Here is a 25,659-nt window from a genome sequence, read left to right as displayed (position 1 = left end):
TAACACCCTGTTTACATTTCCTTGGAAAATAGTTCATAAGATGGTGACACTCCTATCTTCTTTTGAAGAAACCTATTTTGAGTCTTTGAGCACTGAGTTTGGCCTGTGCCCTTGTCTCAGGCTACTTTTTTCTTTACAAAATTTCAGTAACTACTTTACTAGGCCTGCTCCATATCATAGCACAATCTACCTACATTTTTCTTGCCTGCTTCACAACTTAGTTTCTGGATTAGACTCCCTAGAGAACTAAAGTGTTCCTCCCTCCTATGACCTGACAGAACTATTTACATTGCAGACTTATGCATGCTCAAGGAATCGATATTGGTACTTTGCTATTCTGAATTAATACAGACATTTATAGAAGAGACATATTTAGCAACTTGTCTGCAAAAATATTCTAGTATAAAGAAAACAGTAAAGAAATTACTTTATATGTCTCCTGAATAATGCACAGGATAAAAAAATTAAATAAAGTATCTCCATGAAAATAAATAATTTCCATAAATTTAAAGCCACTTTTCAGGAAAACCACACTTTCATTGACAAAAAGAGTATCAAGTTCTGTCTTGCTCTACAATCCCCTGGCACCAAAAAAATGGAACAAATGCATTACCTTGACAAAAAAATTCTCTAGGATATGCCATCTTCCAGCAGTAAAAAGGCAGAATTTAGTTGCAATGCTTTTATAATTTAAATTATGAAGAAATCTGAACCTCCGCTACGCTGGTAAAAGCTTGAAATATTTAAGTCAAGATGAAGTCAAAAACGAAGTTTGTCTTTAGGCTCATCATAGCACAGCACAAGGGCTAAAGGATTGTCAAAAAATCAGCTTAGACAGAACCTGCACTCACAAAATTATTTTGTGTTTTCACCAGTTGCTAATTCAAGTCTTTCAGACAAAAGAGTAGAGTGTAACTTCAAAAGTAAAAACAGCAGAAACCTCTTTCTCTCAATAGACAACAGAAAAGATCCTAGCAGCAAATATGATAACATTTCACATGGAATAATTGACTATAATAAAAATAATGAGCTGAAAATAAAAATGCACCTTACGTGAGGTGCCCCATAGTAGTATACTTCAAAGAGTGTGATTAGTTTCCGTCTGCATTCTGCAGTATTAAGAAGTCTTTCTGCAAGCAATGCTCATCAAATAGAAGCCATCTTCAGTTAACACAGATTCCTTGTAACCAAAAAAATATCATTGTTTCACCCTGTGAAATAACAAAGAAGTAGCTCTGAAGACACAGCAGTTCAGGATTCTTTGAGTGTGCAATCTGGTCACAAAGAAACGTATGTATCTAAAGTTTGCAAGATGCTTGGTACAATAGGATAAACATAGTGTGACTTCTTAACTTTATGCTGGAGAACAACATAAAGATAAGAAGTTGCACTATCCTCCAGCAGATTTCCACTTACAACCAAATCATTACAATGAAAATTCTCTTCTCACACAGCAATGGATGAGCATTATGATGTTAGGGAACTTCTCCCACCTTAAATTATTCTATGATTCTATATCAATTTTTAATCAAAACCTCCTGATAGTTCTATTCCATTGATTCTAAAGAGATGAAAAGGGTTCTGTTTTACTATTCCCTACATAATATGTAATATAGTTTAAAATCAATAGATGCCTTGAAAAGAGACACTATCATCTCACTGTTATCCCTAGAAGCCAGTTCTGTGTAGACACAGTTTCATGTTAGCATTAAAGTGGGCAAGGAAAATTTGACATATAAATGCCATTGCTAAATAAAGAAGAAAACTACTCTGTCTTCTGGAATGTGTCTTCCTCTCCTTCTCAGGGAAGTTAGGATTCCCACTAAATTAGATCAGTTGGTAACTGAGATACCTGAATTAAGATACTATCATTCTGTCTTCTTCCTGATGAATATTGGTAAAATTTGAATTACTTTGTTAGAACAGCCATCATTCTTTGCATACATTGCCTTTGAAAATTATTCAGCACAGTTGCCTATGAACAACTGAAACCTCCCCTCCAGTGTATAATTTTAAATTTTTTGATTTAAAAAAAATCTTACCTTTAATCATTATGATTCATTTTCTGTCAAGTTGAGTTTTATTATTCAAAAATATCATTTCTAGTTTTGATGAATTAGTGTCTAAAGGCTGAAATGACACATTTATATTCAAAAGCAGTTCAGAAAAAAAATTCTTATCCAACAACAATATAACTGTTGCTATTATATTATCTGAAATCTATACACTACCTCTTAGATTTATAAAGTTTTTCTCTATTCCCACTTTCTTACTTGCCCAATCTTTCTTAGATCTTACAGATGCAAATAGACCAAAAAGCTGAAAATGAGAAGTAAACTCATTACAATTTCTTATGAAGAACTTCTTGCTGATATTCATAAATGTCTGCTGAAAAGTTCTGTGTTACCAGTATAGATTTCAACCAGTACACCATCTTCCCTTCTATGCCGGTAAAGTAACATAAAGACTAAAATTAGGACAGGAGGTGGGGATGAGAGCCACATACAAGTGCAAGAAAAATCAAAGAAAGAAGAAAAGGCTTTTTGCATTGAGCTTGTTATTAATAATTATTAATGCATAGTAATACAATTCTCAATAGATTTCAGATATGAGCAGGCTCTGTATTTTAAAAATCTATAGGTCACATGCCTTCTGTTTGGATCCACATACAGGCACTAATTCAAACCTCTGTTTATAAAGACAGTTTATCTCCCAGCCATTCCTTGTATGTGCACTCAGTTAAATGAATTATTTTCACAGATTGAATTTATTGCCAGTGGGAAGCAATGCTGCCTGTACTACTAACAACTCTTCTATTGCCCAATTAGGCAGCAACAATAAACCACATAACATACCTTTACTCATAATTACTAAGCTTTAGCAGGCAAAGTTCACAGACAAGGTAAAATTTGGTGCTGCTGTGGGTCTCAGCTAAGCCATTGTACTTTCTATCAGTCCAGGATCTGTCCTTACTCAAGTGAAAAAGCCTGAACAAGCAATAGCTCAGGGTGAAATTTGACATAAACCAGGAAGTAGTCCTTAAGGCACAAAGCTGTATTTTAAACAGGCCCTCAAATTTCAGCACAAATGACTGGACTCTTGGTTTTTAAGGACTTGACTAATAGGGCTGCAAACAATGGAACAACCATCAGCTTTTGTGCTCCAGCACCTACTCCTTATAAACCAGGTAACAAACAAAAGGTCTATTCCTTCACAAGTATGTTGGACAAGGGTCAATCAGAAAATTATGACCCTGATCTGAGCTGCCAAACTAAGATTTAATTACAGTTGTACATTTGTTTTGAACTCAAGAAAAGTAGAGTGCTCATAAGAATCTCATTAAGTGACTAACTCAAGCCCTTTTTTCATCATAAAAACAGAAAATAAGAATTGGCATTCCCTTTGGCTTCATCTGGAGTGCTGCTAGAAAACCACCCTTAGATATTTTGTAAATCTGCAATATGATCAGTCCTGTACTGTCCTGTAAATTATCATAATTAAGCAGTTACTGATACTAGAGGCTGACCTGTCACTGAGGCTGTAACTCAGTGCCTGCTATCATAAAGTCATTATTCAATAGTTACAGATTCAGGCAGAGAATATTACACCAGTGACTCACATCCTGAAGATTTACGCCCAATCACAATCATACAATTGGTTAAATAATGACTACAATCATCACAAAATATTCACTTTTTATGAGTGATAATTATGTAATTATTAATTACATAATGTTGACTTAATTATATAATTATGAATTATTTAATAATTCATTTGTCAATAATAATTTTGTCTTTTTTTTCATCGTCTCAGAAAAATTTGCATTCAAGCATTCCATTACATCTTGAATTGGAATAGACAGTTGTTCTTCATGCACAATAGAGCTATGGTATTTTAAATGTATGGCTAAGCTTTCAGCCCTCTCTCCAGCCTTCATAAAAGAAAAGCACCTTGAAAGACAGGCATGAAACTTTTCCTGAAGACCGCATCACTCAAACTACTAAAAAGACAAAATATATTGATACAATATCAATAACCATAAGAAGGACAGAAAATGTAATCATTCTTGAGACAGCAGAAACAAAATAAAAATTTTCTTAAGCATCATCCCTTGCCTCACTCCCCAAACCCAAGTTCAGGGACTTCTAACCCCAATGACAAAAAAATGCACATTTCTCTTGCTTTCTTCAAAATAGTTTAAGTGCATTCTTTCAAGTTTTAATGTGGGGAGAAGATATGTGCTAAAGCTTTTACTTCAGAAGGAAAGAATAAATAATGGACAAATAGATTCAGAAAGCAGAGAAACAGCTGGCTATAATCTATGTCTTTACACATGATGCTATGCTGGTACATTTAGTTAAGGGTTTAGCTCAAGGCTGTCTTGATACAGAACAAAGGCAAAATTCCTATCACAGAATTCTCAGGCATGAGGTATTGTAGCACTTCTTTTGTTTTAATTTTATATTCTTCTAATTCACCTGTCTTTTAAAAATGTTCTGCCTCAAACTGTCAGCATTGCATTACAGCAATAATTAAGTGACTTATTGCTAACCTGTTATCTTTGAAGTTTCAGAATGTCAAGAAGGGTTGAAAAATGGATTGTATGACATCCATTTCCCTTCCATGAAAATGGATCAGACTTCTCAGATTTATTGATTCTTTTTTCCAACAAACCAATCATCATCTAACTTATCTGTTTATAAATCATTTATGAGTATTTCACATTACTATCCATGTATGACAAAAAAGTCTATAAAAATAATAAGGAAAATTATTCAAAATGTGTATCGCACAAACCACAAAACTGTTTAGCTGCAGAAAAGTAGAAACTGAGTAAGAATAGAATAAATTAAAGAAAAAAAAGCAGGAATTAATTTATAAATGCAGAATCCAGAAAAACTAATTTCCACTCTAAATCCAAATGACAAATCCGAATTATTTCTATGTTGATATAAACTTTACTTACTGAATCTTAGGTATTTAAATGGCAACTCAATAGAACATAACTTTAACCATAGCATGTTCCTGTTGAGATTGAGCAATTCATTTTACACAGCAGCATAAGGAACATCACACAGCTTGAGCTTACAAGGGTTTTTCCAGGTGATTAGTGACAATTTGTCAATCTTTTGGGTAAGTAACCCTTCATATATTCTTCACACATAGTGCATTTGAGAAAAATTTAAATGATTGAGGTTTACATGGTTTTAAAACCCAGTTATAGGAGCAACAGGTCTAGACTAAAACAATGGCTTTTGTTTCAGCTTTCATATATGCATTCATCTGATAAATTTTCCAAATGTGCTCAAAGAACTTCCTCCTTACTCTCAAAGTGTTTCACAGCTTCACTTGTGACAACCATTACTTTGCTAGATTTGCATTTAACAACAAGGTTCCCTGCATGATCATATTGTCCAGGATTTTAGTGGCCTTGTTACCCAGATGGACCTTTTCAACAGAAGAATGTTACAGTTTGTCCAAAGTTTTAGTTGTTCTGGTACTGTGAATCAAATTACTGAATCCTCAAAGCATTCCACAAAGCCAAGTTCCATTTTCATCACCCTATTCTATCAGTCTTTTTAAAAATCTCTTCTACCTGGATTATTTTTCCATTTTTCCATTTCCTCTGTCATCTTACTCTACCTTTGCATCACTTTAATTTTTCACCCTATCATCAAGCACTGGTAATACCCCTGTAATTTATAAACATTGAAGGAATAAAAATTACTTCTCAGTCTCCCACTGAGACTGCTGTTTCTTTTCCATTGTTCATTACCTTACGATATTTCAAAAAAAATCTTATGAGGATACAGTCACAATTAGGCCTTACCATATAAACAAGTTGCCTAGAATTCTATTGCAAGGTAATTTTACACTTTATGGATAATTATCTCATCATGCAAGGACACCTGGTCAGCAGTGTTCAGGGGAAATAAATGCCAAGAAAGCAAACCTCAGCTGTCATCACAAACCATGAAACCTGACATCATACATTATGCTTTTAACTTTTTTAGTGCAGATTTCTTTTGTATACTATTACCCTATTCCTACATTAATGAATTTCTGCATTAATTGTCAGATTGCAGTATCATGCTGTTTGTGTCTTAAAACTAAAGTTTACACAGAGACACACATCTCAAAGGAATATTAAGTTTGTTGATGACACTAAACTGGGAGGAGCGGTTGACTGTCTCAAGGGAGGAAAGGCCCTGCAGAGAGACCTTGACAAATTAGAGATGGAGAGTCAGCAAGTGTATGAACTTTAAAAAGGGCAAATATCAGATTCTGCACCTGGGACAAGGCAGCCCTGGTGGTGTGTAGAGACTGAGGAACAAGAGGCTGGAGAGCAGTGCCGCAGAAAGGGACCTGGCGGTCCTGGTTGAAGAAACCTGATTGTGAGCCACTGTGCCCTGGCAGCCAGGAGGGCCAAGCTAGGGGGATGGGGCACAGCATTGCCAGCCAAGCAACTTGCTGCTCTGCACTGGAGCAGCCTCACCTGGAGTACTGTCTGCAGTTTTGGGCTCCATGATACAAAAAAAGACACTGAACTATTAGAGAGTCTAAAAAGAAGAGTCACAAAGAAGAAGGTGAATGGGTCTGAAGGGGAAGCCATATGAGGAACAGCTTGTTCAGCCTGGAGGAGACTGAGGGGAAACAGAGGGACAGACACTGATCTCTTCCATCTTGTGACCAGTGACAGGACTCAAGAGAATGGCCTGAAGCTGTGTCAGAGGAGACTCTGATCACATATCAGGAAATGGCCCTCCACCCAGAGGGTGGTTGGGCACTGGAACAGGCTGCCCAGGGAAGCAGGCACAGTCTGCCCAAATTCAAGATGCATTTGGACAATGCTCTCAAGCACATGGGGTGACCCATGGAACATTCTGTGCAGGGCCAGGAGTTGGACCCAATAATCCTCATGAGTCCCTTCCAACTCTGCATATTCAGTTTCTGTGGTGAGTTGCACTGGTGTCATTGTCCACTTCCTTTTCCAAAGCAATGTTCATACTAATTGTATACGCAAAAACTATATTCTGCTTTTTCTGTAAGAAAACAATCAATTTAAGAGAATGGTCTCACCAGTAAGTAATATGCAATTAGCCCAAACACAGCCAGTGTCTCTGCTAAAAGGCTATAGTAATATAAGTCAGATATTGCCTCATTGCATTTAATTGGAACATTGCATTTCATTAAAACATTACTTCCATTGAGGTATTTACTTCTACTCAATATGTGGAAATAAACATAGGCCAAGCTACTAGAACATAACATTGACAGAATGATTGCTTAATCATTAGTTTAGTTCACAGACCCCATAGCTTCAGGCTAGAAGTTCCTTCTCATTACACCTGTGTTCATAACAATTCAGAAAACATTTACACCTACACTTCCACAGGAAATATTAGTTTACACTACATGAACAAAATTTGTAGCAAATAAGTTCATTACCATAGATTCAGACCTGAATTAGAAAATTGTCTTGCAACATTTCCCACAAAATAATATTCTGCAAGGCAAAAGAGAAGTGCTCTTTGTCTTTAGTTACTAGTTCAGGGGATTAAGTTGCTACTTGCTTTTTCTATTGGCCTGTCCATAAACTACAGACAAAAAAGAAAATATTCCTCTTCCCTCAAACAAAGTCACACAATGCATCTGTCAGCATTCACAACACTGCTACACAGTTAGTGTACAGCAGCAGTCAACCAGGCTTCAGAAGCTTATCTGGTAACCATTTGGACAGTCTTTGAGGTATGTGGACATGTTGGCAACCCAGAAATTGATGAAGTTATGCTTTCTTTCTATACACAACTTTATTTACATGTATTGACATCAATTACCCATTCCATGAAATGCTGGCCAAGACCACTGCAATGAATCTATCATCTCTTGGGTATTTTTTCACTCTGACAAGCAACCAACAACACTTTATATAAATCCAGGTTCATTGTATAAAATGTGTTAGCCACGGGAGAAAAACCTGAACTGCAATTTAAGTTTCTCTTATACTTTCAAGTTGGGCTCCTGACTACTCATCTTCAATTGCTGCTTCATATCATGGTTGGTTTCCAACAGTTTTTCTCTCAGTATTTTGTGAGGAACATCTAGAGAGCTGGTAACACTAAGTGCTGAAGGAGCAGCAAGCCTAAAGCCAGACCCTGTGCTTTGTCTGTAGGATGGTACAAATGATCGTCAGCAACAGAATTTGAAAAGTAACTATTGGCCTACTACATAAAGGCAGAGATGGACAGGGTTTCATTCCAAGAAATAGGGATTGTGGGAAACAATCTATCCTTTTAACTTGCCAAAAAATCGTGAAGCGGTTAAAGGGAAGTGGCAAAAAGATTAATTCTTCTTTTGCTTAATCTCCTTCAGTCTACTGACCAGGTTCTGTATACTCTTAATTAAGAACCTGGATCTTAACTCCAGGTTAAGAGACTATAGGCATATGAAGTGAATACAAACCAGATAATTTCATTCAGAACTAACCAAAGCAAGAGACAAACAAAAAGCCTTAAAAGTCCTAATCATTACCTAAGAAACACTTAGCTTCAGTTTTCAATAATTTAGTGGACTCAGTATCAAGTCAGGCTGTGATGGACCCAGAAGCTAATGGGACTTTGAGAAAGAAAAGTAAATCCATTGGCTAGGTGGGATATAAGTCCAAGCTTTAGACCTCTTTTCTGCCTTTGAATAGTAATTTCAGATTTTACCCAGGATTCACTGCCATATTTAAAAGCAAAAATTCAAACAGGAGCTTGAAATGCTTCAGAAGACTAAAGAAACCTGAGACTTTTAAGCCAGTGTCCAAAAATACAGCTGTCTATCTGCTGTCTGTGAACACAGGAGGACTGAATTTTCCTACTGTGGAACTCAAATGTCAACTCAAGGTTTTTCCAGTACCACATGGCTTGGTGCAATCTTCTTAGATTACTGTTACTCTTATTTTTTGGTTAGGTATGAGAAATTAATGACTGAAAAGTGAAAGACTCTGAACCTTATTCTGTGTTCTTCAACAGTACAAAGATGGACCGTCATCCGTAATTATTATAGGGATATATGTCTATATCCCCTGCACGTTTTTATAGAATACATTATTTCTTAAGATAAAAAAGGCAAGAAAGTCAGCATTTCAGGGAAGAAGAGAACTGACATATAAAATACATATAAAATATAATGTATATATGAATATATAGAAAATAATAAATATATTATATATTATATATATTATATATATAAATACACTACATATAAAATCATGAAGTTTTCCCTTCAAAGATCTAAAATTCTACATTCATATATATATACATGCAATTTGGGAAACTATAGCATTCAACAGAACACATTCATTTAGGCAATGACCTCTTTAAATAAATGTTACAGGTATAAGATTGTTGCAGCTATTTGAGGGAATAGCCATCCAAAGACCAAGTGTGCCTTTGGGACTCAGATCTTGTTATAATCCCCTCTTCAGTCAGAAGCTCTCTGTAAACAGATACATAAAATTATTTATATAATCAAAATTAATGGAATAAAGACATTTAAAAGCATCTCAGCTTCAGTGCCTCATTTTTTCAGTGCTCTGTCATCTAAGCATTCTCCTACTTCACCAGTGCTGGAAGGGAATAAATATATCAGGGAGACTAAAGTGTTCATATCATTGTGAATGCATTATTTTTATGTATAATAATAAGATTAGGCATTAAATATAATTTGAAGTCTTACACATATTCCAATGCAGAGGAAATACTAATTTGAGCCTTAATGAAACACTGCAAACAGAACAATATGGTTCTCTATTAGAGAATTTACAGTGCCAGATGCTGATCCTGCCATTATTTATGCACAGACATAACTCCAAGGACATAAGTAGTCCATTGATTGATTTATGACTCCAACAAGTGTTCCCGCAATCAAACCCAAACTATTCAATGACAGGCAACAAGTGAATTACCTCCCAGACAGGGAAAAATAATTTCTGAATCACTTCTTAGCTGAAGCACATTAATCAATTCCCCTTTAAAATATTTTCATTTTGATTTCCCAAGAGACTACAAAGTATCTATGCACCCAGATTTTGATTTAACAGGATTCTACTAACTAGCAGTCTCCCAAATGTAATAGTGGAATTCTCTAGCATAGAACCTAATTATCCAAAATACTGCTAATTGTGACATTTATGCTATGCTAGTCAAAAAGAGTTCTAATTAATTTGTATTTCCCTGGAACTCATCTGCACACAATCAATAAAGGAAGAAAGATGGCATGTTGCACCAATGGGTATGAAAGGAGAGCTGAAGCACCCCCAGCTACTCATCCACAGACAAGCTCTGATCTCGGAACACAAAACTTCATGGGGACTTGTCTGCCGAGACTTTGTTGACACCAATACAACCTTTATGTTCCATAACTGATGTTCAGATGTCAAAGCCTAGCAACTTTCCCAATGAGGAAAGAGGTTAGGAGTTTCATTAATAAGACTCTTAATTCACTATTTATAGAGATTGCATCATTTTTGATGACTAAGTTTCAGAGCAAACTTTTTCAGCAAGATCACTTGAAAACTAAGACATGTTCACATCATATGAACTACAGTCAGTCATTTCTCATAACCTTTTTAATGTGTATAGATTTTAGCACTTGTCACAGGGAACTTTATTAGTATATTGGTTCTGTGCCTGATAATGGTTCAGAGACAACTCGAGAGATTCTATAACACACAGTTATCTAAGTAGCATCCATATGCAGATGCTTACTTCAGGTTAGTTTATGTCATCAGGCACAAGATTTTGAATTTAAGCCAATTCAACTGGCCTTTCCACAGCTTTTCATCGCCAACCCCATATGTCTGACTTTCACTACCTTTTCAAAGTGCTATTTCCACAAAGCCCTAACTCAGCCTACCACAGTGAGGCATTTCCTTGCTTTCCTTCCTGTCTTTCAAGTCACCATTTAATCCTCTTCATTCAAAACACATCCTTTTTTAATTCTAGGGAACACAACAGAACTACCCTAAAAATAAGGCTTCCATCTTCAAGTGTGATATTTTTATTTTTGAAATACAAGCTTACTCAATTTATGTTGCAAGATGAAACCAGTTTGTGTATATGATGACCCACTGAAGATTTTTTCAGTAATACTTTTCATACTGTTTCTGGCTTTTGTGTAGATCATTATTCTGCTGTTTTTCTAGTATTTACTTCCCAAATTACCTCTTTTCAATTAAAAAAAAATTCTGAAAGAAAAGGAACCAGAGATGGAGAATCATCATACATCTGCATATACCACTTTAAGGGTGCATTTGTGTAAAAAATAAGAGAACAATTAAATGTAAATAGTTTACTTCAGAGTTGTTAAGTGTTTGACAACGCAAACACATCAGGCCTTCCTTTTCTTATGTTCTCCCTCTCCCTGCTTGGCAATTGTAATCTACAGACAGCTACAGAGCCACATGAATATGCAGTGTTGTCACTGCAGTGGCTGCATAGGTCAGTAGAGAGGATCCCAGAACCATGACTTCAGGACTCTAAGATGATTCAGGACAAACCTCCCTGGAGTTCAATTTCATGGCTCCTGTTGCACCATGAGCTACAGCTCAGTTGAATCCAGTCTCTGCTTTACTGGGAGACCAATTAAGCACAATTCTGTGCTTACCCAAACCTTGCTGTGACTGACATGCTTGTTCTGTTATCCACCCCAAACACAGAGCTGAGATATTTGAGTGTCTGTGGCTAACAGTCCTCCAGATTCCTTAGTAGCATACTTGAGTTGAGGAAAACACTGCCATGCACAGAGCACAGAATTTTAGGGCACTCAGTGGGAGAATGTATTTAGGAATAGGGGTCTACATCTCAAACAAATTTGGAGTGTGGAAAACTCTGCAGCTCACTTTGGATCTGTTGATAGAAGACTAGAAAATCATGGAGAGACCATTCTCTTCAACCTCAAGTTAAAACAAAATCTTTGTGCATTTAAGCAGCAACAGCTTAAATGTTGCCATGTCTTATGTTATAATAATTACACTCAAAAGCATCAAATGTATTTCATTTGATGAAATGAAATTTGATGATACATTTCAAATGTATAGTCTCTTGATAAGACAGCACATTTACCACATCAAAAATATTCACAGTAGTTTTTCCAAAGAATGTTCTTGAAAACATTATGAATTAAATACATTTACAGATGAAAAGTGTCAGAAAGCAAAACAGAGCAGAAAGGTTATAAAAGACTAGCAAAATAAAATTCTACCTAGTGTAGCTAATGGAACCTCATTATTTATTTCACAATTTTTATCAGATTTCTGAGCTTTCTAGTAGGAAAACAAACCACTATCAGATCTGGATGTTTCAGAGAGCTCCTTGTTTAGTTCAGAACTGATTTCTACTACTTGTAATTATTCCATTCCAAAAATCTCAGTAAAATGTACATTGGAAATGTTCTCAATATGCCTCCCCCCATTTTCCAGGCAGGCAGAAAACCACGAGCTTCAGTAATCAGTTACATGTAATGATCATGCTGCATTTTAAATTTACTCCTTGCAACTAACCCTAATAAACCCTGCCTTCCAGTAAGGTCAAACCACAGTCAGCTCCAACTTCTGTCTGCTATCCAACCTCCCCATGCATGATCATCCAAAAACATTTTAAATTCCATTAATTAACCGAGTGAGAAATAGGTTACACAAAGCCACAAAAACTGAAACTATAAAGTTATTCAGTACTAACATTACCAAATAATCACTTACAAAGACCAACACAAGACTTCCACCTTGTTTTATCCACGGACAAATACAAATAAACACACTAAATATGCACTATTTTAGCTGCCTGCTGGTACCCCACAGTCAATAATATACCACTATGCACAACATTCAACACCTACTCTGGAGCAACCAATGCCAAGCTCCACCCAAGCATTTGGCATAATCTGACTGCTGTGTTGATCAAGCTGAACTGAAACTAAAAAATGTGAGGAAAGCCTACCTGTTATGTTTTTAAACACTTCATTTTCTTTGCATATTTATTAAAGTCAAGACGTGTCAGGTAGCCATTCAAATGTGGAAATAAAATATTCAAGAAAACCTGAACAGCAGAGTAGGTGCACTCTGCTTTGCCCCCATCTTAGGGGGCATCCTGCTGAAGGAATACAGGTTGATTTTATTTAGCTTAAAACTTGATAAATCTGGTAATCAGGTGATGCAATTCCATTTCTTACACAAAATAAAACTAAATTGAAAAAATCAGAGGCCAAATTTGTGTATTGACTTTATGCTCATGCTTCAAAGCATAATACAACCTGAAGCTGACAGTGCTTATCTGACATCCCACAGAAAAATACATTATTATATTGATTTTTCAAAATGTGTTAAATATCTGTCCACTCTGAATAACTTAACTTCGTGCGGCATTTTACCTGCTGAAAAACAGTGTTCCGCTCTCCTCTCCCTTTGTACTGCAAGGGACTTCACAAAGACAGCATAAAGGAAAAGACTACTAACTTTTCACAAGTCTGGATCAAAGCTTACTAAACTTTCATAGTCTTCTACTACCAAGTTGATACCTTTAAAAGAACAGATATCTTTAGGAAGCTAAGAAACAGCAATAAAGCCATTTTCCCAAGTCAATGATAGTCAAACACAACAACACTGGAGAAACGAAAAAAAACCAGTAAATCAGACTCTGTGGCTGAGAAGAAACACCTGAGTTTAACACCACTTTAGCACAACTACTGACATCTCATTCTTTGCTTTCAGCAGCATGTACCATTTTAAAGAACCAGAACCTAAGCCAAGGATAACGACAAAATGCTGTCACACCAATCACATTTTGGCAGGAGGTTTTCACACCTTTTTTTATCAACTTAGCCCAAATTCTTGGCACTCTCATTTTATATTACACTTTTCAACTTGTCCACTATTATTATAAAGAATCATCACAACTACATGCTCCAGTTGAAGGTCTCATTGAGATCTATTTGCTTTACACCACCACTGGACATGAATTTATTAACAGCAGGGATGAGAAAGCAACTTGTATGTAATCACCAGTACTAACTGTATCTTGCAACACTTCCATGTTCTAACGACAAATGACACCACTAAGGTATGACTTAACACTTTTACCTTGTAGCGAGTCTAAAACTACATAGCTAAGAAGAAGAAGCAAAGCAACAGGTTTTTTTCCTAACCTATATGTATAGAGAAGTACTAATAAATTTAAAAGGCTCTAGTCTACAGACAAAAAAAAATCCAAACAAAAAAATCCCACCAAAACTCTGTTTGTGTCTGTATATGTTCTTTTGCTAAAATGCATCTCTAAATTTGAAGATCTGATCAAATATCCTGCCGGCTTTACACAAGATGATTTGCCAAGTATAGAGCCTAAAAGCTGACAGCAGATAAAAAAATATTTTGTTATTTTATATTTTATTGCTCTTCTGAGAAAACTCAGTTTGTATCTTCCTTGGCTGCAAACTGCCAAAACCCATTAAGTCTCTTCAGGAGACTCCTCCTGGAAAACAAAACATTCTTTTTCAGAGTAGTAGAGTACTTTGGCAGTGGGGCAGGGAAGAAATTGGATGAAAGGTGTGTTATTTTGAAGTTCTTTATTGCTACCTAAATTCTAGTCAAAACTAGGTTCCAATTTGCTAGCAATTAAGAAATTGAGGATATCTTTTCCTTCCTCTTCCTCCTCCCCAAGACACTATGTGGCTAGTTTTCTTCAAGCTTCCAAGTCCTCAGCTGAGAGGGTATGCTATGATAAGTAAACTGCATGTACATATTTTATGCAACTCAAAAGTAGTGAGGTGACCTTATTTCCCTATTCTGTAGGAAAAAACTAAATACAATGTATGATGGCTAACAAGTAAATTTTCCCTACAGCATTTCTATCTCAACACAAGAAACAACAAAAACAATGATCAAGGATTGACCACGACTCCTGGTAACACAGAAAATATATTATCATAGACTATATTTGAATAGGTAGACTAGCAACCAAGCATTGGTTATATTTTTACCTCATCTGTCCTTTGGAAGAATAAGCAGTTCCAGCAAAAAGGCTGGTTTGTTTACAAAAGAGAAGGAAGGAGTAAAAGCTACACAAACAAAATGAGGCAGTCACTGGAGAATAGCCTTACTGGGTCTAGCGTTCTTTATGACCACGCTAGTGAAAACCGAAACCCATATTCATGGCAGTACACTATCTGTTCATTGCAGCATACTTAAATTTGGGTGAGGGGATTTCTGCCTGATTTCTCACAAGCTGGCATCCTACCTGCTTCTCAGGACAGCTCTGCTCACATTCAGCCAATTGTGGTATGAGGAGTTGTGTGAGAGCAGCTTTCAGCCATAGGCTGTGTACTCCTGAATGAGGGTTGTTAGCTCAGGCTCAGAGCTACACTCATTGAAGAATATTGTTTTGGACAGCTCAAAGGGCACATGGGGTGAGATTATATCTCCAGGCAAATAACACCATGGACAGAGTATTATGTTAGATTGAGACCAGAGATCTGGCAGATCTAAACTCTAGTTTTCATACATCTTGCCTCACAGGCAAAACTGTACATACATCTAGAAATTAGAGATGAAAAGCCTTCCTTAAAAGTCTTAGAAAGTTACCTGTCACTCCTAGGACAAAACTCACGATGGTCTTAACTTTCTTGGTGGAAATACTAATCAACCCTTTGGCTATGAATTATATTTTTTCAAATTGCTACCTATCAGTTAATGTTCAGTGCTATTGTGTGCTATCAGATTTGCAGCCCTACCCTATGAGGAACATTACAACAGAGATATACAACTGTACATATCTCATATTCAAGGAGAGCAGCCAGAAGAATGATAAGCTTATGAGCTGTTTGACTAAATCACCGTGATCCACCACCACTGAAAAACTGCTTATGTTGTTCAGGGAAAATTTGAACTTGGAAGGTTTATATCCATTTCTCTAAATTAAAGAAACAACATAATGCACACAAGCAAAGATTTTGTCATTTGAAAAAAAAAAATCAAGATGTTTAATTTAGCAAAAATTTTGAAATCATACAACAATTAAAATAATTAAGGACTTAAAGACTGCATTAGTGAATCTCAGAATCTCAGGAAAATTTGAGAACTGGTTTCTTTCAGGTTGCATTCTAAGAAATCCAGTGTGCCCATGAAGAAAGTCAGGATCCATAATATAAAAAGAACATATTAAAAGAAAAAAGCTCAGAATTACAGTGTGCACAGAAAGAGTTTTAACTATAGGTGTAAAATTAAAAAGAAAAAAAAAATCACAGCAATCACCTAATGCTGCTACCGCCATTTCTCAGAGTGACTTTCAGGTTGATGTCCCACACATGCAGAGAACTGAGCAAAGCAGTTCAAAATTTACCTCTTCCCAAACCAAACCAATAACTGTGCTTTTTCCCACCACTGAAGTCCTCGGTGAAGTCTTGTGGGGAAAAATATGAAAGAAAAGATAAGATACATTAAATAGATTTTTTTTTAAAATTATAGGGAGAGGGTGCTTTCTTCTATATTGATCTTCATTAGTGTTCTTTTATTCTACACCAATTTAGAATCAGAATCAGTTCTTAGCCATGCCAGAGCTGACTATAAGGGAGACATATTAAATTCATTGCTGAGATTTATAGGCACAGATGGGGCCTGACATTTTAAAAGCAAAACAAAAGTTAAGTGTGTTCAAATGCAAAGGCTCCAGGACAAGCTTAGACTTCAGTTTACACCCCAATCACCCATCAAAAATACAGAAAAAAATTCCTCTCCTTCCCAGCAGAATTAGGACTCTAAATTATGTTAAGAGACTATAACCAACACAGATAAGAACAGAAAATAATCACATAATTCAAACTCAAACCAATTGAAAATGTTAGAAGGCAGATATTATCTAACCAGAGGACAGCTGTGGACCAAAGAAAGGAAGATCGGGATGAATCATCAAATGAATTCTCACATCATAATGTTACAAATAATATCTGGCCACCCCTACATCTCTAATTTTTGTAAAAGAAAAACATTTTCCTTCCCAATGCTCTCCCCAGAAAGAATAGTGTTCATATCTCTTTCAATGTTTCCTTTGTGTTCTGTGATGGTATTCAATATTTGTACAGCAAACCAAATATCCTCAATATTGGATTAAGGGATTACGTGCAGTGGGTTTTGCAACCATTTTCATTTTCTCACTCCTATCACACCAGTATTTGCCAAGCTGAAGTGGGCTGGAGGCAAGTTCAATTTCCATCTCTGCTCAGGGGAGTGATTAAATTTAGCTGATGCTGAGAAAAGGAAATTCAGTGTGATGAACATAGCAAGACTTGACTTGCGAGCCTGTGAGACAGGATTAGTACCACAAGCAAAACAGAGCTACCAAAATATCTGCAGAAAATATGGGGACTTACACTTACAAATAGGAGGGGGAAAAGTAGGAAGGAAATGGAAATTTAATTTAATTTTTAAAAAAATCAAAAAACACAAAACAAAAGCAAAAAACACCCAAATTCTATCTGCCCAGGACTTAAACACATTAAACTCCATTTTGTATTTCAATATCCAAGAGCACTAAAATTTTACTTTCATGAGAATCACCTTTAATTTTGAGACAGCTTGGAATAAAACTTGAGGATTGGATTGAGTGGCTAATATGCATCTTTTAACAGAACTGAAATGGAAACCTAAGTGAGTTCAACTCATGTTTGGAGTGGATTCAAATTTTACAGGAGCTCTTCATTCCTGGCAATAAGACATTAAATGGCTGCCTCTGTTAGGAAGAATTATTCAAACATTTGCTTGTGGCAAACTGGAATAACCTTTCCTATAAACTGAAACTTTCCCACCAACTGCAACAGCAGGCATCTCTTCCCTCAAGGAGATCAATGAACACTTCAAAATTAACCATTGAACAAAAAGGATAATTTCTACTCATATAGCAAATTAAACACCTTGTTTTGGAGTTATTAGTCCTTTTTTTATATTTTTTGTTAACTTAATTAGATTCAACTGAGAGCACCACCTTGTTGAGACTGGCAAAAAAATGTATTGGCCCAGCACAACTATATTCCAAAGTTTTCACTGTTTTTACTATTTAGAAAGATGGTGTCAACTTAAGAGCATAATGTTATCCCTCCTGTTGGAATGAAGGATTAGAATGTATTTTCCAGGACTGAATCAAACATATGCAATGAAGTGATTTTTTTTTTTTTTAAACCCTGCTTTTCCTCAAGAAGGAGAACACAAAGGTGTTTAGGGATTCTTTTGCTTTTTTCTAAGAAAGCAAGCAGATCCTCATGAGTTAAGGCCTGATAACTTGAGTAAAAGCTAAGGAATAAAATAGGTTCAAAATTATTTAATTCAATTTTCATTAACTGTTAATTTTGAAAGCCTTTTCTGTTTTGAATTATGAAAAATATAATAATATTTATATTAAAATATTATATATTTTAATTATGCTGAACTATTCATAACAACTACATCAGATACCAGCATATTAATATCAACAAAATAACCCTGCTCATCACCAAGTGCACAGAACCATTCATAAAAGCAGCTCAATTTGATAAGTTACTGTCCACAATATATGTGTGGATTCATATGTGCTTTAAAGAATGATCATATCCACAACTAATTTACTAGTGTAGTGGTTTAAGCAATTTTACTAGTAAAACTGCACTATTGCATGGCCCACCTGCCTAAAGCAGTGCTGTATTTTGTCTTTCCATTTATTCATTTTGGTGTGGGAAAACACAATTAGCAGAGGAAAAGGTACAGTTCAGATGCACCTTCCAGATGGTTAATGTTAATATCAGCACATTGATACTACCTGCTCTTCACATATGACTCAAGAATTAGACTTGAAGATGCTGAAACATTGACCATTAATTGACCATAAATCAATTCTTGCTACTATTTTGAGAACCTTTCACTCAAGATCAAAGCCATTTCATCAGAAACTAACAGATGAGTGACAGAAATTATATATATCAAGTATAAAATATCTTCTACAACACAAGCTGACTATATTAGATTATCTGTACTTTAAGTCATATTAAGAGTGTTCCTGCCATGACTACACAACCACAATGCAAGAAAATGCCCCATGCTAACACAGATGCCAGTTGGCCCAGAAGCTGCTGCAAGAATGAATTCCTACCTTCTACATCCTAGGTAAGATGTTGGCTGCTGCTCCCATCTGCCTGCACATCACCACAAAAAGACAAAGTGAATACACTTGTAATCATAAGAAAAAACTACTTAATGACGAAAGGATAAGAGGTCCTTAATTTTGCACAGAGTCATCTTGAGAAATAATGTTTGTTCTTGTAGCTCCCACAAAGCTACAGAGTTTTCCTAACTGCCCTCCATATGAAGCTCAGAAATACATCTCTAAAGAAATGTCTCTAATTTATGAAATTCATCTTATTGGAAAAGAATAAAATATTTCAATAGTGAATTCTTTAATTACAAACAGCACCACCACTCAGATCTTTCTCTCCCTATTTTATTACACCTGTGTCTCACCAGATAGCATATAGATTATATGCCATAAATATATATGTCTCAAGTAATATAAGGAAATCTCTTCCACTTTTCCCAAGAGGTTGAGTGAACTGTCCACTTGTGAGGTTTTTGCAGCATAAACATTTGTGACACCAAACACTGCCCTGGTGAGTGCTATTTACAAATTGGTGAAGGACAGAAAACATTCATTTAGTGTCAGCTTTGCTTTCAAGATACAAAACTCATTCAGTCACAGTAGAATCAGTCCACACTTTTAAATGTGGAACTAAATCTAATTCTCTACAAGGCTTCAGTCTGTCTGGGGATTCAAATCTCCCAGGTAAGTAAGGCATAAGATTTGCTACCCTAGCTACTGCTCCACATTAAGCAAATGGGTAGTGCCCAATTTCAGAGTAACCTTGAAATGTCAATGAAGTCAAGAGGGGAACTTCAGGGGCAAACATCCTAAGTGGCTAAAAATCTAGATTAAATAAAAACTAAAATACAGGCTGACATAAAAACCATAACAAATAAACATTCTCACACATAGCTATTCCCCATTATATTTACTCTTGTATATATTAAAAGAAGATCCAATACTTCCAAGCAGCTGATTTGTGGGGTTTGAGTTTTAGGAATCAAATAAGTTATTTACTATGCATTTGTTAAAATATTTTCCTCTCTTTCCCTAAAGGTATTAACAGAAAAGTCTTTCAAGATTTGCTTTTCAAAGGCCTTTCTTCATATGAGATGTAAAAGTTCCACTAGGACAAGTATTTGATACCCAGAAACTAATGAGCTATTATTTAACTTCATCCCAAGTGTCAGAAGCCTAAAGCAACAAGGCTTAATTAAGATGATGTGTGCCTCAAGTCTTCTCCCAGGAAACTGGTGACTCACAGCAGATTCCCTTCATTGCCAGATAGACGCACAGAATTATCTGAACACATCTGTTATAAATATATGAATGGCATGAAGTCTCCTGCTGTTAATTCAGATTGATTACTTGTTAAACACATTTAATTGAGGCAGGAGGGAGCTTAACTGATGTTTACATAAATATATTTAAAATAATGGAGAAAAAGTACTTGTGGCATTTCAAGAGAGATTGAAGGACTGTTTGAACATCAGATCTTATATGTGTTCAAATGTAACACATGGAAAACCGTAAAAAATAAATATTTTCTCTTTATCTTTTACTCTTGTATATCTACTAGTTTAACAGATTTCAAAGTTTGAATAGTATAAACTAGACATGGTAGACCCTTTATTGTTCCTAACAACAAATAAATTATATGCCTTCATCAGGCAATGACTATTTCTAAATCCTAATTAATTCACAGGCTGTTTACAGAAACAAATGCATTACTAGATGAAACTTATGCTCCTGAAAGTACGTTACACCTAACTAGAGAAATGTTTTTTATAAATTTTTGTCCTGTGTTCATTGCCCTTCCATTGAATCTCAGAACCAGAAGGGTTCTAAGCCAGCTGAAACTGAAAGACTGCAAACATTCAGAGAGCCAAACCAATTTCTCAATTTTTGTAAACTCACCATGATTTTGCCTTCATCCCTCCGGGCTAGATCTTGGGAAACCTACCAGAAAAGTCTCAGCTTCCTCTTTGTTATTTTTTTATACAGAAAGCTCTGATCCATTTTAGGAGGACAGCTATTGTCACTGCAACCCCAACTTCTTTCAAGAATGTCACCTCTACAAGTAAAATAACTATTGCCTTTATCTGCTGCATTAGGCATGGCCTCTCAATGTCTTCTGGAATATTATTGGCCAAATCTGTTTGCCTTTCCTGAGACTAATCAGCTTGTTGATTAGTAAAAACATCCACCACCTTGATACTTTAATCTTATCTGCTCTTAAAACACTCCTGATCCTTCACTTTGGAATTAAAAGAGGTAGAGAAAGTTGGGAGGGGAAAAACAGCAAGATAGTATAAAGAATACCACAGATACCACAAGAGAGATTTTCATCTGCCAAAGGCATGCAGTTTTATGGATTGCAATAGAGCTGTTCTAATTCAAACCTGTTGAAAATAGCTTTCTAATTATAATTGTATCCATTTAGAAATTATTATAACTATTTCTCTTCCTCTCTCCATCTTTGTCCAAAATAAAACATAAAAAATAATTTCAGTTCCAAATGGGGTTTATTTAAATACAGTATCTTCAAAGAGTGGCACATTTCGTGTTCTTTTGATAAAAAATTCCTCTTCTCTTTTCCCCATAATGCAGGCAGTAACTTCTGTATAACTAAACTTGAATGACAAGAGGCAAGCTCTCTGAATGATTTTTCTACTAAAACCAGACAGAAAATCCCAAATCAGGGCAAAAGGTAATTTGTGACCTTACTGCACTTACTCAAGGAAAAGATGAGAGAGGACAAACTCCACAACATAGTAACTGAGTTCTCCCTAGCAGGAAATTATTAAACTTCCATTCCTCTCCCCACACACCCCAGGTGAATGGAGCTCATAGACGCTAAGTTATGAGCTCTCAGACTCACTCAAGGGCAAGATCCACAGTCAGGAAGAAAAGATGGAATGGAAGATAGTTGTGGTAAATTAATTTATAACACATACTTAGAGGAAATGAACACCATATCAGCTGCATGGAAAGATACACTTAGGTGAACAGAGACAGCTTCCAAGAAATGCCTCAGACCACAACTAAAAGTGAGAGAAGGTAAGGCTTGGGAAAGATACGACTTCTGGAAGAAATCAGAATTTCAGAAACTACAGTTTCCCAAAAATAAGACACACGGCAATTCTTGTCATTACTGTGTCTTGATTTTTATTATATTTGGATCTCTGTGTTTCTCATAATACAGCCAGAAACATGTAAAAATGTTAGGATTATGAGATGTAAAATTCCAAGTACTAATACTTCTATTTAGAAGCCTTTTCCCCCCCATTTTTGCATTTTGATTTTAATACTGTATTTCAATATTAAGCAAATGAAGGAAAGGCAACATGAACTATACAATTTAAAACTGGACCTGATTTTTTTTAAGCATCATGTCAAAATAATCCAGTTTTATTACTGCTTAGTTATCAAAGGTTAATTTTCTGATCACAAAATTATTTAATACACAGAGTGAAAGGCTGACTAAGATAACATGGCAAGAATTGTTCAATTAATAATCATACAGAGATCAATACAAAATCTATACCTCATTCAAATAAATTTCAAACTTTGGATTACACATTAAAAGAAGCTTTGAGTTTCTAAGATCTCAGGCTGAAGAAGTGCCTCTTAAAAAGATGTAGAGCATTCAGAAACCTGGTAATGAAACCAACTAGATGCTAATTTAATCTCAACAGAAAGAAGAATATTAATACACTGTGTCTTCAGGCACTGGGTAAGCTAATTCAGAGTCATATGGTGCATAATTAAACCTGTTAATTCAGAATTCCATAGCCATGATATTCTTTTGAATACAAATAAAGTGTCTAAACCTATTCAAAAAGGTTTTGATGCTTGTCTCAAAGCAGCAGGTAAAGCAGTACCTCACAACACCCAGTAGTATTTATCATATCAGTAATACTCTCAACCTAAAGCATCAATTACCATGAGTTGTCAAGAAGAGTGGAAATGCAACACAGGGAGCAGGCATGTTAAGACTGCTGCAAGTTTTCCTGTTATGATTTATTTTCATCTGTAAATACGCTGCCTTGTAAGTAAAAGGCGTAGCTTTCTTCTTTTAAAAAAAGAAGCATTATTCTAATTGCTTCATACTTATTTATATCTGTGCAAAAAAATAGGGTTTTTTTAATGCATAGGTTTAGTATGTCCTTCTGTGAAATATCATAAATGAAAAAAACATAATGCAGATTACTTTCAGACAAGATTTGGAGCCATAACTGTCTCTCTGAGACAACTAAGAAACTCTACAGTTTGGCCCTCTGAATGAAATCATGGTCACTTCAGGAAGTAAATCACTGTAGGACTAATAGATCATACTTGGACCTAAATTCCTTACAGAGAAGTATAAGCTCTATTGTGAATTATTTTAATGCCTGGACTTTTTGCTGCCCATGTTTGTTCTCTTTACAGTTATGACAGTATCCTGGAAAACCACTGTTGGCTGTGAAGTATTAGCACTCATTGTTTTCATCTTTTCACTGACGGTACTGGATTCTCATAAGAATTTACTCACACCTGTAGTCCAAGGTCACGGTTTTGTTTTATAAAAGATAAGAAGAAAAACTTTGAATATTAAGCTAGGAAAAGGAATTTTGTAGCCTACTCAAGTCCCCACAGACAGAGCCAGTTCCCTTACTCAGATGAGACAAATATGGTTTGAGTCTTAGTCTGAAGGGAGTTGAATTCAGGTCTCTCCCCTAGTGAGATCTCTCCAGGCAAATATAAAGGGCTTGTGCCCCAGCACCTGCTCTTCAGAAAACAAGCCCTTCTCATGTCTTTGTACAATAAAGACTAAGGCAGAAAGTTGCCTTCTCCTTCAGTAGAAGATGAATAAAATTGGAGTCATAAACAGATAATTGTGAGCCCTTTCCGTTACAAAAAAGGTGACAAAAGCCTGAAGAGATGCATAATTTATAGCATATGATGACAGAATTTCCCAATCATTCACTTTACAATCCATGCATTGAGTAAAGTTTGGTTAAGTCTTTTTAAATTCCAAACATTTTACCCCATGCATATTAACTCCAAGCATCAAAGAGTTCTCAATCTCACTCCAGACAGTTATAAGTGAAAAGTTATAGCCCCAAGGTTTTATATACTTAAGGGCACATCTTCAGATGCTCTTACATTTTCTTACCTAGAAACAATATTTTTTTCATATTTTGACAAAGGAATGCAAAAAAAAATACAGTTTAATATTAATGCCTTGAACATTTATTAACACTGACAGCAAAAGAAGCTGTTTTTTCATCAGCAGAGCATAGATGGAAACAAGTTTCAAATGCAGGTGAGCAAGATACTGTTTAGAATGGTTCTATAAATATTTTGCAAGAAAAACAGACTAACAGAGTCTGTTATACTATCTAAATGAACACTATATTTTCTAAGGAAAACTTATATACATGTAAAACAGGATGGAAAGTCAAGGCATTGCATAGTTGTTTATATAAATTAAGGAGAAACATCTGAGACACTTCATAGGTACTCCTGCTTACTTCCCCTAAATATAGTATTTTGAATGCTCATGCAGATTTTTGCTTTGTTTATCTTGTGCTTTTCATAGAGGAGAAAAAGGACACAGTGACTAAACTAACTGAAAATAAAAGCTCTATTCAACATAACAAAAAGACAGAAGAAAAAAATCTGGTTTTAAGTAAGTATGTTTCTACTAGAAGATAGTTTACAGGAGTTCTACAAGTTTGGAAAAAAGAAAATGGGACAAAATTGTCTGCAACAATGGATACTGATCATAGACATCAAATTTAAAATGAAAGAATGTTTGAACTTGTAGAAATTATTTCCAGATAAAATGACTGATCTAACATCATGTCATGAAAGCTCAAGGATAGAGATAGATTTCTCTTGACTGGAAAACAAAGTAAACTTTATAGGCTTACTTCCCCATTACACTTTGAGTATCATTTCCAATTAAAAATGCAATTGCATTATTAACTCAGTGGATACAATTTAAACACAGTATTTTGAGTATACTGCTATCCTCAAACATGGCCATTATTACATACCACACAGTCAAAACACCATAATATAGGACAATTTGATTGGGTGTTGTTGAAAAAGAACATGGCCTGAAAAACTGAATTTTTTAAAAGTCATATTCATTAACATGAATTTCATGGGAGGACTGCAATATAAAAATGGATTTTTGAGTAGAATTTCATATTCATGAAGTCTAACATGGCAAGCTCCTCCTGTAAAGAATTAAGTTTTACTTACATGCATGACTAATGCTAGTGAAATACTTAAACTGCTTCTTTATATCCCTAAGTTCCACAAAACCCCGTAGCCATTTCCAGTTTCTAATGGAAAGAATTCCATCTACACATCTGAAGGATTTTGATTTTAGAACATTTATTTTATAATTATTTGAAAAATAGCAAAGAATATGCTTCTATCTACCTCATAAGTGTTTGAAAGGGGAAAGTGTCAGGACTGGTTCTCTATTTTTGCATGTTTTAGTCAGCTTTGGTAAAATACTGCTGAA

At 35.4% G+C, this 25,659-nt stretch overlaps 1 long non-coding RNA gene across 2 annotated transcripts in view; it reads right to left on the bottom strand.

Annotated features, from left to right (window-relative positions):
* Positions 1–21,194, bottom strand: part of LOC117244290 — a 77,125-nt gene extending 55,931 nt beyond the window's left edge. For both annotated transcript variants that reach the window (XR_004497061.1, XR_004497062.1), the window contains exons 1-2: positions 21,054–21,194; positions 19,152–19,194 (exon numbers count right to left, since the gene is read on the bottom strand). This is a non-coding gene — a long non-coding RNA (uncharacterized LOC117244290). The remainder of the gene's footprint in view (positions 1–19,151; positions 19,195–21,053) is intronic.
* Positions 21,195–25,659: the final 4,465 nt, after the last annotated feature.

The sequence above is a fragment of the Parus major genome, chromosome 4 (assembly GCF_001522545.3).
Source record: "Parus major isolate Abel chromosome 4, Parus_major1.1, whole genome shotgun sequence".
NCBI lineage: Eukaryota > Metazoa > Chordata > Aves > Passeriformes > Paridae > Parus > Parus major.
Note: the sequence above shows the minus strand (reverse complement) of the source record. Positions and strands in the feature narration are given on the sequence as shown.